Below are 12,554 nucleotides of genomic sequence, written 5' to 3' on the forward strand. Positions count from 1 at the left end.
CAATCAGTAGCATGATTATGGAAATACATATGTTTATTAAATATTAATCCAACTTTTTCCTGAGCAAGTAATTAGAATTACTGGAAACTGCTTTTGGAAAACATACACATTTTAATGAGATAATAGAGCATTTAGATCAACATTACAGGCATATTACCAAAAATAACTAAGAACTTCAATTTAAAAAACCATTAATTATAGAACAAGCTAAATGTGTTGCAAGGTCACATAAAAATTATTCCTAGAACTACCACTGTATTGAATGGTTCATCAAGAGTCAAAAAATAGAAATTGGTCTTAATGGAAACATGGCCATATTCATAAAGCTGTTTGCACATTATGTTTACTCACATGTGCCAATACCAATTTTGCAAGTGAAAAACACTTATGAAAGTCCAAAATGTTGGCTTTAAAACCATATAAAAGAGCTACTGGCACAAAGATTCCTAGTACCCTCAGGAACGAAGTGGGCGATGGTTGGGCATTCTAGGGCAGAATGGCCTGTACATTTCCCCACACACATGGATATCCTACATAAGGATAGTCTGGGGCGTTTCCAACTGTCCCCCGGCAATTTAACACATTGGAAAAGGTTCGTACTTTACCCTTGACAAGGTGAGGCATAAATCCCTTTCCCACAATAGAGATTTTTATTTAACCAACTATACACATGTTCATGAAAACTGTAAAATCATAAATGTTTTTGTTCATGTACACTTGGAAATCTGTGACAGTTGTAAATTTCCGTGTGTCACCTAACAAACCTGCCTAAAGTTACTACAAAACAAAAACCAAACTGCATACAGGAGAGACCATCAACATCTATTTGTAGATGGACTCATTACTATGGAATCAGGCCCACAATTAGTCCTAAGACTGTGGACCCGTTTCTAAAATGAGAAAATACCCAACTAGAGGTTTATGACCTCATGAGTGTATAATTTGACACTTCATTTTTATACTCAGAACAGTTTGCTAGGTAGCAGAGGTAAACTGTTTCATAATGGGAATAATACACCTCCATAAAGTTTGGGTGTGTTTCATACTGAACATAGGAAAAATAGAACAATCAAATAAGTTTAAAATTAAATAAACAGATGCACTATGTTTGATTAGACTCTCAAATCTATATTTATGGCCTTCATAAAGTCCAACATACAGGAGTACTTCTAGTGTACATATTAACCATTATTTGTTATGGCTTTAGCCATGCTGCATAATCGTTTTTCTTTGGGATACACAAGGCCCTCCAGCAACAAAGTACACATGTCTTCAGCTTTGGGAAATGGCTCGGTAGGCAGTAACTCTAGGTCTCCCTCTGGAAGAAAAATATCCTATATGTATCTCATATTTAGTTAGCAGTCTTGGAATGGGAATCAGTTCTCAATTAAAAGAATCTGGATTTACCATCAGACGTGCTAATTCCCACTCCATGTTGCGGGGCTAGTCATATGGATCTTTGCTGTTGTTTTAAAGAAGAGGAGAGCTGAACATCACATAAATTATATTCACAATCATTAATACATTTTCAGTCAATAAAGAGAGTTTGGTATGACTTAAAAGGTTTTATCAATAAAAAAACGTTAGTAAATCATCTTTGTTAGATCACAAAATAGATTTGTCAAGTTTAGTTAATAAAATCTTATCATAAGTCAATAATCAATCAATAAATTGCAATCAAATGCATTCAGTGCATTCCATAAAGGAAAGTATCCTGATTCTAAGAATATGGCAGAAAGGAGTCAGTGTGAGCCCTTGAAGAGTTCTGATTTAAGAGAGTGAGAGAAAGCATAATGCTTCAGCATTAAAGTTAGCTCAATAGAACACAAATAATTCAAAGCAGAACTTCCCATTCAGAGCGGTTCAAGTAACTCGGAAGAGTGGCATAAAGTCGTGGTAAATAGGTCTAGGTAAAAAGAAGTCAAAAAGTGTTAATCTACTCTAGGAACATGCACTATGATAGACTACCCATTTCGAAGCTTTGCAACATGTTGCTCATTCCGACTCCAGTCAGCCAATCAGATTTCAATTCTCTTCTGGGAATAAAATCACTTCTCATCTTCTCACTGGAATACAATAGGCCACAGACAGCAATGTTTAGTTTTCAACTAAGTTGTAACAATTCTAACTTCGTTTGGGTCATTTTCCCATTCAGATCTACGTTCCCATGAATGAACTATATTTCTAACCTTCTAATATGATGTTTCTACACAATGGTCTATGTAGAAGTTGAAACATCAATATAACAAAAGAAAACTATTCAGCACATCCACCAGTCTTATTTTTTAAATAAGCTGTACCTTTATATATGAACTCTTAAAAATTAATTGACAATACTAATCATGAGTTACCAGTGATTTTTGCGTAAATTGAAACATTCTGTGGAAATATATGAAACAAATATATGAATCTTATATTTGTTATGAAAAGCGTTCATGGAAAAGTGAAGAAATAAACATTTAATGCATGTTTGTGTTTTGACTTTCTTGTCAAGTCAGCTTTTAAAGCATTGATATTATATCCATTTGAGGCCCAGTAAGTTTAAATAGTACTTATTTATTTGAGTTTCATATTGCGCTGACAAAGCCCAAGGGAATCAGAGTTCTTTACATGTGTTGTGAATAAGCTTACGAGAAGTACAAGACGAGAGTCAAGTGTGTTTAAAATAATCTAATAGAAAACAAATAGGACTACATAGCAGTAATGTAGTCAGTCAATCAATCAATCATTTTTAGGGTGCATTACTCACCCGTGAGGGTCTCAAGGCGCTGAAGGGAAGGTGGGGGGGTGCTGCTACTGCTCGAACAGCCAGGGCTTGAGAAGTCTCCTGAAGGTCAGCAGGTCCTGGGTCTGTCGCAGATGAATGGGGAGGGTGTTCCATGTCTTGGTGGCAAGGTGGGAGAATGTTCTGTCGCCGGTTGTTGTTCTGTGGATGTGTGGGACGTTGGCGAGGGCGAGGTCAGTAGAGCGATGCTGGCGGTTCGGCGTTGTGGAGTGCTTTTATGAACGTCGGTGAGGAGCTTGAAGATGATCCTCTTGTTGATGGGGAGCCAGTGCAAGTCTTGCAGGTGGACTGTGATGTGACTGTGGCAGGGGATGTCGCGGATGAGGCATGCGGAAGCGTTCTGTATGCGTTGTAGTCTTTTCTGGAGTTTGACCTTGGTTCCTGCATAGAGGGCATTGCCGTAGTCCATTCTGCTGCTGAGAAGGGCCTGGGTGACTGTCCTTCTGGTTCAGGTGAAGATCCATCTGTAGATCTTGCAAAGCATGTGGACGGTGTTGAAGTAGGAGGAGGAGACAGCGTTGACTTGCTGGGTCATTGATAGTGAGGAGTCCAGGATAAACCCCAGGTTGCGTGCCTGGTCGGTGGCTGTCGGCACAGCTCCCAGCGTGGCCGGCCACCGGGAGTAGTCCCAGGTAGAGGGGGTGGAGCAGAGGATGGGGACCTCTGTCTTGTCCAAGTTCAGTTTCAGGCGATGTTCTTAATCCATTCGGCGATGGCCTTCATTCCTTCGTGGCTGTTAGTTTTGGCGGTGGCGGGGTCCTTGTTGAGGGAGAGGATCAGCTGGGTGTCGTCGGCATATGAGACGATGTTGAGGTCGTTCGATCGGACGATGTTGGCGAGCGGTGCTATATAGACGTTGAAAAGGGTCGGGCTGAGAGATGATCCTTGGGGTACGCCGTAGGTAATCTGGGTGGCTTTAGATCGGAATGGAGGGAGGCAGACTCTCAGGGTTCTGCCAGTGAGGAAGGAGGTGATCCAGTCCAGGGCTTTCCCTGCGTCGTGGAGGTTTGTGAGAAGGGTGTGGTGGCAGACGGTGTCCAAGGCAACAGAGAGGTCCAGGGGGATGAGGGCCGCGGTTTTGCTGTTGTTCAGCAGGGTACTGATGTTGTCAGTGGTGGCAAAGAGGGTGGTTTCAGTGCTCTGGTTGCTGTGGAATCTGGATTGGGACAAGTCCAGGGGTTGTTCTCCTAGAGGAAGTGGTTCAGTTGCCTGTTGACAATCTTCTCGATGACTTTCGCCAGGAACGGGAGCAGGGAGATGGGCCGGAAGTTCTTGAGGTCTTTTGGGTCCGCCTTGGGTTTCTTGAGTAGGGCGTTGATCTCGGTGTGTTTCCAGCTCCCTAGGAAGGTGGAGGTCTTGAAGGAGCTGTTGAGGATCTTCCGGAGTTGGGGTGTGATGATGGAGCTCGCTTTGTTGAAGAAGTGGTGAGGGCAGGGGTTGGATGGTGACCCAGAGAGGATGGTGTTCATGATTTTGATGGTGTCGTCATGGTTGACGTGGGTCCAGGTGAGCAGGAGTCCGGTTTGGCTGGCGGGCGTTGAGCCTAACATGTCGGCGGCTATCTAGGTGTTGCTGTCGTGGATGTCTGCGATCTTGTGTGAAAGAAGGTGGCTAGGAAGTCGTAGAGGTCTTGCGACAGCAGAATGTCGTTAGAGCTGGGGTTGGAGAGTTCCTTCACGATGTTGAAGAGCTCTTTGCTGTTGTGCACATTGTTGTTGATGCATTCCTTGAAGGATATCCTTTTGGCAGTTCAAATGAGTTGGTGGTGCTTGTGGCTGGCGTTCTTGAGGGCTGTGTGGTTGTCCGGTGTCTGTTCGTGGTGCCACTTCTTCTCGAGTCTTCGGCAAGTCCGCTTGGATGCCTGCAGGTCGGCAGTGAACCACATGGCTTTTTTGTTGGTTCGTCTGTTTGAGGGTTTCTTGATTGGGGCAAGAGTGTTGGCGCAGTCGTCGATCCATTGCCTGAGGTTGGGGGCGGCTGTGTCGGTTGGGTCAGGTATTGAGTATCGGGCGAGGATGGTGATTAGCTGGTCTTCGGTGACCTTGTTCCAGCTGCGTTGGGGGGATCCGTTGTGGGTGGTGGTGCTTGGTGGGATTCTCGAAGGTGAATTGGATGCAGCGGTGGTCGGTCCAGTGGAGTTCGTTGGTGTGGCTGAAGGTGATGTGGTTGCTGGCAGAAAAGATGGGGTCGAGCGTTTGTCCGGGGGAGTGGGTGAGTGTTGTGACGAGCTGTTTGAGTCTGAGGTCCGAAGTAAGGGCACATTAATATAAAACAATCAAGGAATTGGGAAATGAGGATGGAGACAGATTCAAGCCTGCATAGTCCATTATTCAGGGGACCTCAACAACGTGAATTGTCAGACGGTTGGATCTTTGGGAGACGCAAATCAACGAGTTGTTGTTGAAGTAGTCATTGAGTAGTAGAGAAGTGAGGTCCTGTTTGAAGCAAGAAAAGGAGGTGTTGCGCATAGGTTCTTAGGGAATGAGTTCCAAATCTTAGGGGGTTTCCAGAGAAGGAGCGTGCAAGCGATGATTTCTTTTTAAGTTTGGGAGGTATTAGAAGACGAGAGTTGGAGCTTCTCTGTGCCTAGATTTTTCCTGCTCTTGATAGTTTTGTTTTTAGATATTTGGGTTATTTTGTAGGTAGGGCTTTGTGGATGCTAAGCGCTGTTTTGTAGATGCATCTTCCTTCAATGGGAAGCCAAGTGAGTTTTTTAAGGGTGAGTGTTGTGTGATCATACAATTCGATTCTTGGCAGCTGCATTGAGAATTGTTCTTAGGAGCAAAAGGTGAATTTAAGGAGTTCTTGTCATGATAGCATTGCCTTAGTCACATTTTGCGAGGACTAGGGATTGTACTACTGCCTTAGATCATCGGGGGCAATGGGGTATAAGCAGTTTGATTTCCTTCAAAAGTTTTAGGGCCAGATGTACAACACATTTTTGCATGCGCAAGTGGTTTTGCGAACCCGTTCGTGCATGCATAGCCTATTTAGCTAGTCACAATTTGTTTGCGACTCGCTAAATAGGTTTTGCGAATTGCTAGTTGGAAGAGGCATTCCCTTCCAAATAGCGCTTCTCAAAACAGTGTACTAATGTTTTGCAACCGCCATTGCCACCTACTTCAAGTAGGTGGTAATGCATTTGCAAATGGGAAGGGGTCCCCAGGGGACCCCTACCCCTTTGCAAATGCATGCAAAATCTTTTTTAAGGGCAGGCAGTGGTCCCAAGGACCACTGCCTGCCCTTAGAAAATGAAATGAAAACGTTTCATTTTTTTTTTTCAAATGCATCCCTATTTCCTTTAAGGAAAATGGGCTGCATTTAAAAAAAAAAACTTCTTTATTAAAAGGTAGTCCCATGCATGGTGGTCTGCTGAGCCCAGCAGGCCACTATCCCTGGGAGGGCTGGCATTCACAATGGGCTTGCAAATTGAGAGAGGCTCATTAATATTAATGAGCCTCGCAATTTGCGACCACATTGGGCATCGCAAAACAGTGGAAACACAATGTTGTACATTTCATTTAGCTCTTCAAAATTCGCAACTAGCAATGTGTCGCAAATTGGGAGGCGCTAAATGAAAGGGTTGTACATCTGGCCCTTAATGTGTAGAGCACTCCTTTGGCTATAATTTCAATGTGTTCCTTCAATGACAAGTTAATGTCTTATGCGATCCTCAAGGACTTAATGTAGCTGGACAGTGTGGTAGGGCAGTTTTGTGTGTCCACATTTTTGATCCATTCTTGGATGAGAAGGTTTTTTTGGGGGGGGACAGGATTAATAGTTCAGTCTTGTAGGGGTTCAGTTTAAGGTGGTTGGTGTTTAGCCAAGTTTGTTTCTTAATTAGTGTGGCATTAAGATGCTGAGTGTCTCTGGATGATTTTATTCTGTAACAGAGTTGTGTCATCGCCATACAGGTGATACTTGATCACAGCTTGGTTCTGGATATCTATAAGGGGTTCCATGAAAAGATTGAACAGGGCTGGCGAGAGGATGAAGCCTTGAGGTATGCCTTGTGGTACTGGTGCAGGCTTTAAGAGACAGCTGTTGATTAGCGATGTTGAAGATAGAATGTGATCCATATCAGGACTGTGCCATTTATGCCATTGTGGTTTTTGAGTGCCTCAAGTAAAGGTGGATAATAAACTATATCAAATGGCGCCGGTAGGTCGAGTAGGTTTAGGAGGCAGGAGTCGCCTTCTTCTAATGAACTGTGAATTTTGTCTTATTACTAAGAAAAGCTGTTTCGGTGCTACAGACTTTCCTGTATCCTGATTGGAAAGTGTTGTGGAAGCTGAATTGCTCAATTTGTTGGTTGAATTGAAGTAGGACACACTTTTCCAGCGTTTTAGCTTGGAAAGGACGGTTGGTGATGGGTCTGAGGTTGTTGAGAATATTGGGGTCCGCCCCAGGTTTTTTTAGAATGGGTTTGGCGTGGCTGAGTGGAGGTAAAAAGATAGGCATTGATGATTTTGGTCCAGAACGGGGAGATGAGATGGTTGAGGTTTTGTACTAGGGTGAAGGGGAGGGGATTGCAGAGATGTGGGATGTGGGCTACGTGTGATGTTCCTAGTTCAGTGCGTGGGTTTGTTGGATGGGGTTGGGAAAGATATGTCGTGTATTTTGAGATGGAACCGTATTTGATTGTGACCCAACCAGTCAATAGGCAAAAGGGAACAAAGTGAGACATGCTCACTTCTAGTAAATATCTTGTCTAGAGTCAAGCCTTTATTGTGGGTCTGTTCAATACAGGGTTGCTTGAGGATTTTTGTCCAGTAGGCTATTTAGGTTACAGATTGTGGCGTCTTCTGTGTCATTCCAGTGCAGGTTAAAGTCCCCCTGGTGTACATTATTAAAGTCAGTTATTGTAAACTGAGTTATTAGGTTGGTCAGTTTCTTGGTGAAGAGTGTGCGATCACCAGGTGTGTGATAGATATTGTGGAGTTTAGTGGGATTGGTGAGTTTAGATTTGATTTCTACTCCAAGAAATGTGAAGGTCAAGTAGTCATAGTCTCAAGGCGACTAAGTAAGCTTTCCACTTTGTGGATGTTCGCAAGTATTTAAACTTGAATTGTGCAGTTATGATCATGAGTATATGTATTCTTTGGAGTAATAAATTAAGCTGATTCTAGCACTGGAATCAGATCATTGTGTAAATATTGGGGCAAGGAAGACGTACAAAGAGGTAATGCCCCGTTACTTACCGGTAATCTTCATTACTCCGAGTTCTTGTCTTTCTTGCCACAATATAGTTTCCCCATCCCTCCCAGTCCTGTGTTTGGCGACTTAATTTTTTTAGCCTTTCGGAAAAGATTGTGTGGTTGGCCGGCTTCTTTTTTATACAAAATAAGGTGAAGAGGAATTTGGTCATACTGGAAGATTGGTAAACTAGTATGCTAACTTTTGCTTTGGAGTTTCTGTGATGGATGCTAATGCTGGTGTAAATATTGTCCTGAGGAAGACCTGCACTTGAAGTAAGGAAGATTACCAGTAAGTAACCGGAGCAATCTTCTTCATTGTTACATTCTGAGGTTTGTGATCTGCCAAATACTCGGGTGGCCTTAACTCGCGTTATGTTGTGTACCGTAATTCCATTTAAATATAGCACAATTCCTTGGGCAGCATAATCCAGCATTTAGGGCTCTTTTCTTAGCGCAAAATACACCCTCTCTTAAATGGACTAAAGGGTCCATTTTTTGGGGGGCTAAGAAAATAGTGCTGAATGCCAGTAGCGGTCTGTGGTGGAAGTAGCTGCCGGGCGGTGACGTGGGGAGGGGGAGGGGCAGGGTGGGGGGTAGTAATCTATGGATTACGGACGGTTACAGGTAAGTAAACAAATAAATTAATAAAACAAATTTCGTGGCGCGCACTGCATCCCCAAATGCGATGCAGTTCACGCAACGAAATTCGTTTTATTTATTTATATGTTTACTTACCTGTAATCCTTCGTAATCCATGGATTACTACCCCCAACCCTGCCCTTCCCCCTCCCCACGTCACCGCCCGGCAGCTACTCCCACCACCGACCGCTACTGCTAAATGCAACAGCACAGAATCAGCAGCAGCCAGCAGCTGCAGGTACTCTGTTTCCGTGTTTGAAGGGCCATCCATCCATCCATCAGATGGAGTGCTGCCCTGCCCGCAATGATGATTCTGCAAGGCATGGTGGTCGCAGTAAGGTAAAAAGCAGCAATGCAGCCCACCTGCTGGGAGAAAACTCCATTCACAGCAGAGACTTAAGGTCAAATTGACCAGAGGGTTTCACCCATCCTGTGTCCGTAGAGAAACTTGTTGATACATATGGGCCATAAGTTTCTGTTTTTCAGAAACAAAACTCTGTTTGGGGGATTTGTTTAGGAAAAACAATAAGTGGCAGCATCGCTTGCATCGTACAGAGTCTCTGAAAATCCTCTCACTGTGTAGATGTCAGCACTTTCACCAAATACATCACCAGCTGTGGGTGGGGAACTTCGCAGGCCTCAGACGAAGACATGCCTGATTTAAACTGTAGATTGTACCTACACCTACTTGTATCAAACATGTGCAGTGGCATATTGGAAATACTCTAGACCTAAGTCTTAGTTGTAACTAGAGGAAACATTTCTGGATCAGGAGCCTCCAAAATATGTGAAGCCAAATATCTTTTTGTAGCAAAGGGTTGTATGGTAAGAAAGCTGTCACTCACTGCTTGTTCAACATCATTTGACCGCTTGCTCTCACCGTGTATATTCTAATGTACCATTGTGAACTTTTTGCGAGTTCCATGCAGCACAGTAACACACTCGTTCTTCTCTGTCTCCTTTCTCACAGCACCTGGGCCGGAAGTCATCCTGGCGATCGACATCTCGAGGCACGTCCCTTGATTTCACCCGTGTCAGATTCTTCTTGTTGACTTCTTGTATACAAGACCTGTGAGAACACTCCAGAAGCTGAATCCCCAGTGCACGGAGTCACAGCACAATGATTACCCGCCGAAACGTCATTCAATCCGTGGCCTCAGTTTGGGCAGCTGGAACCGTAGCCCTCCGACGTCCACAGCCTTAAGTTCCAGCCCCTTGAAAACTACCAGGAGCATAAAAGGGGAGAAAAAAATATGTTACTCCCCGCTTGAAGTAATCAGCATTGCCATGACTGAAACTAGAGGAAAAAATGAACTGTGAGCTGATGAATTAACGAACCGTGCTGTATTACTGAAGTTTAACCATGTAGCCAGATGCGTCTGAGAATGTGACATCCGGAATTGACTTCAAGCACAGTAACGCATACAGCGCAACTCTGTAGGGAGCGGTTTACATCGGATCCGAAGCAAGGCGGCTGCTCTCTCATGCACAAACTCAAAGCCATAAGTGAACTGCAGAAGTATAGCTGACACTTGCAAGCCCACTTCATTTCCCCTCCGCGTGCATTGAGAGAGCAGCACAGTGGAGCAGTTGGAAGTTGCCTCTGAATGCACTTCTAGTGTTTGTGCAGTCACTTCTGTTCAGGGTATAATGCCTGCCATCATTTGCACAGATGGCCTCGCGGCATCTCAGACCACGTCGGATTTTATCTTGAATTGGCTAAGAAAAAAAACTTGGAGGCAAATGTACTTGTTTTCCTCATCTCAGCAGGGACCCTCTCTTCATTATTCCCCCCAACCCCAAAGAAAAATGGCCGCCTTTTGAGATAAAGAATCAATCATGTATCATATGAAAAGAGTTGGAGAAAGGCTAATGCTATTTTTGATTTTAAAGTGAAATTCCATTTTATAACATTGCAACAGAACAGCCAAGGAACAAAAATTAAGTACAGAACTGGTGGCGTCAGTGTTTTACAGTGTACACCTAAGTCTAAAACATTGCCTGTTCTTCTTTGAATTTGATCTATAAACAATTTTGTAACCATTTGTCAATTATTCATGGGACAATGTGGCAGACAACACTCAGTGTTTTCAGTTTATTTTTCTAAATAAAAGTGTTGTTTGTATGATTTGCCATCACCTATGTACGCTGACGTCATTATTTATCAAAAATGTTTATTTTTTTAAGCCATGGTAAATGCTTTCCATGCCAGGTCATAACAAATTGTTGACTGAAAGCTTTAATATAAATAATGTATACAACATTGTAAAATTACGAGCAAAATATATTTCTACTTGTAGATCTGTACAAATCCAGAGGTATTTTCACAATAGTTTTCAGTAAACAAGTTATTTTAATGTTTGATATTAAAGAGAAGGTATGAAGGCTAGATAGTTTGTTTGGGGAAGACCATACCCGTTTTCACATCCAAATCAATGTGGGAGCCAGTACATTCTAAAATCACTTGGTTAGATAGAATTTGGTATTTCGTTTACTAGTGCAATTTATGGACAGGTTTAATTGGCTAAGTTGTATGTTAAGACCCAGCTAATCTGATTTTTGGCACAGAGCACCTTTGAAATTCAAACGACTTAGGCTGAGTGCTTATTTTCAGGAAGTTAGTAGCAGAAACATTCTGATTTGCCAGTTGAATTGAAAGACACCACATGCGTGTGTTTATGTGTTTGTGTGTTATCAAAAATTATAAGACACAGACCACTTGTAGCAATTACAGGCACTTTCTATTTGTTACACAGTTTGACATAGCAACTTCAAAAATAAAGAACATACATTATTAGAACTTTACCAATTTGGATTGTCCCAGGCAATTGAAAGACCCTCAGCGTCCTATTCCATTAACAGTGCTGATGAACTTCATTTCTGTGACTATACAGTAGGTTTTGTGTAATCAACTCATTCATGTCTATTTGTTTGTTGCCAGACATATTTTCAATAAAAAATATTTTACTTTTTTTAATGACAATAGGCTGTGCTCAATTTGTAACATCTTTTAACTGTTGTATTGCTTAAGTCAGCAGAATCTATTATTGATGTGAACATATTCACACTGGGCCGATCACAAAGCTTCTTCTGTTATTCGCTGTGGCTCGTACCTGTAATTTATCCCTACAGTTCCTGGCCTAGTTCCCAAAACACTTTTGATCTGCAGTTGTTTCTTAGTACAGATTTATGTTTGATTTAAGACATTTCAGGATTAAGACATTCTTACACTCAGTAAAAACATTGTGTTAATCAAAGGCCTGAGTAAGAACTACTCACTAATTAAACTTCACAATTCCTGTGTCTGGAGCAACACAATTAGCCTCAAAAAGCATTTTGAATCGGTCCCAAATGACTACAAACGAGCAACTGCACAACATTTGTGAAATTATTACGTCGAACGAATCTACGGATCGCATCCAAGAAAGAGTAGGCACAAACTTAGTTGTTAATTTTCTTTAGCTGCAGATTATATTGCCAAATCCAGTCCTATGGCACAATGTCAATAGATTTTTCAGTGGAGGAAGAAACAGAAGTCTCAAGGAGGAAGTGGTTTATGGAACAGGTTTGTTGCAAGAAGTAAAACAAGTATCGACTTTTTCCTTTATAAAAGTCTACGGGGCAAATTATCAAGGGGGTTTATCTCCGCTTTTTTGGCTTTAAAAGCCAAGACAGCGGAGATAAAATTATCTCCCTATTACCTAGCTGTCGCTAACACCAGTTAGCGACAGCTAGTAGGAGATAGCGACCATCTTGGGCCCCGCTTTGCATGTCAGTGATATTTATCACTAATGACATGCAAAGTGGGAGTGCCAAGATGTTAGCAACTGGAAACAGTCGCTAACATCGCTATCTCCTATTACCAACTTTTGGAGATATTCGCGATAAGCACAAATATCTCCAAAAGCTAACACCTGCCCTGAGCAGTTCTT

At 42.5% G+C, this 12,554-nt stretch overlaps 1 protein-coding gene across 1 annotated transcript in view; it reads left to right on the plus strand.

The window, feature by feature from the left end:
* The window catches only part of PRR16 (proline rich 16), a 1,156,273-nt gene extending 1,145,513 nt beyond the window's left edge, over window positions 1–10,760 (plus strand). Inside the window, exon 3 of the mRNA XM_086963030.1 lies at window positions 9,593–10,760. The gene's annotated coding sequence lies outside the window, so the exon portion shown is untranslated. The remainder of the gene's footprint in view (window positions 1–9,592) is intronic.
* The last annotated feature ends 1,794 nt before the right edge of the window (window positions 10,761–12,554 follow it).

The sequence above is a fragment of the Lissotriton vulgaris genome, chromosome 3_1, assembly GCF_964263255.1.
Source record: "Lissotriton vulgaris chromosome 3_1, aLisVul1.2, whole genome shotgun sequence".
NCBI lineage: Eukaryota > Metazoa > Chordata > Amphibia > Caudata > Salamandridae > Lissotriton > Lissotriton vulgaris.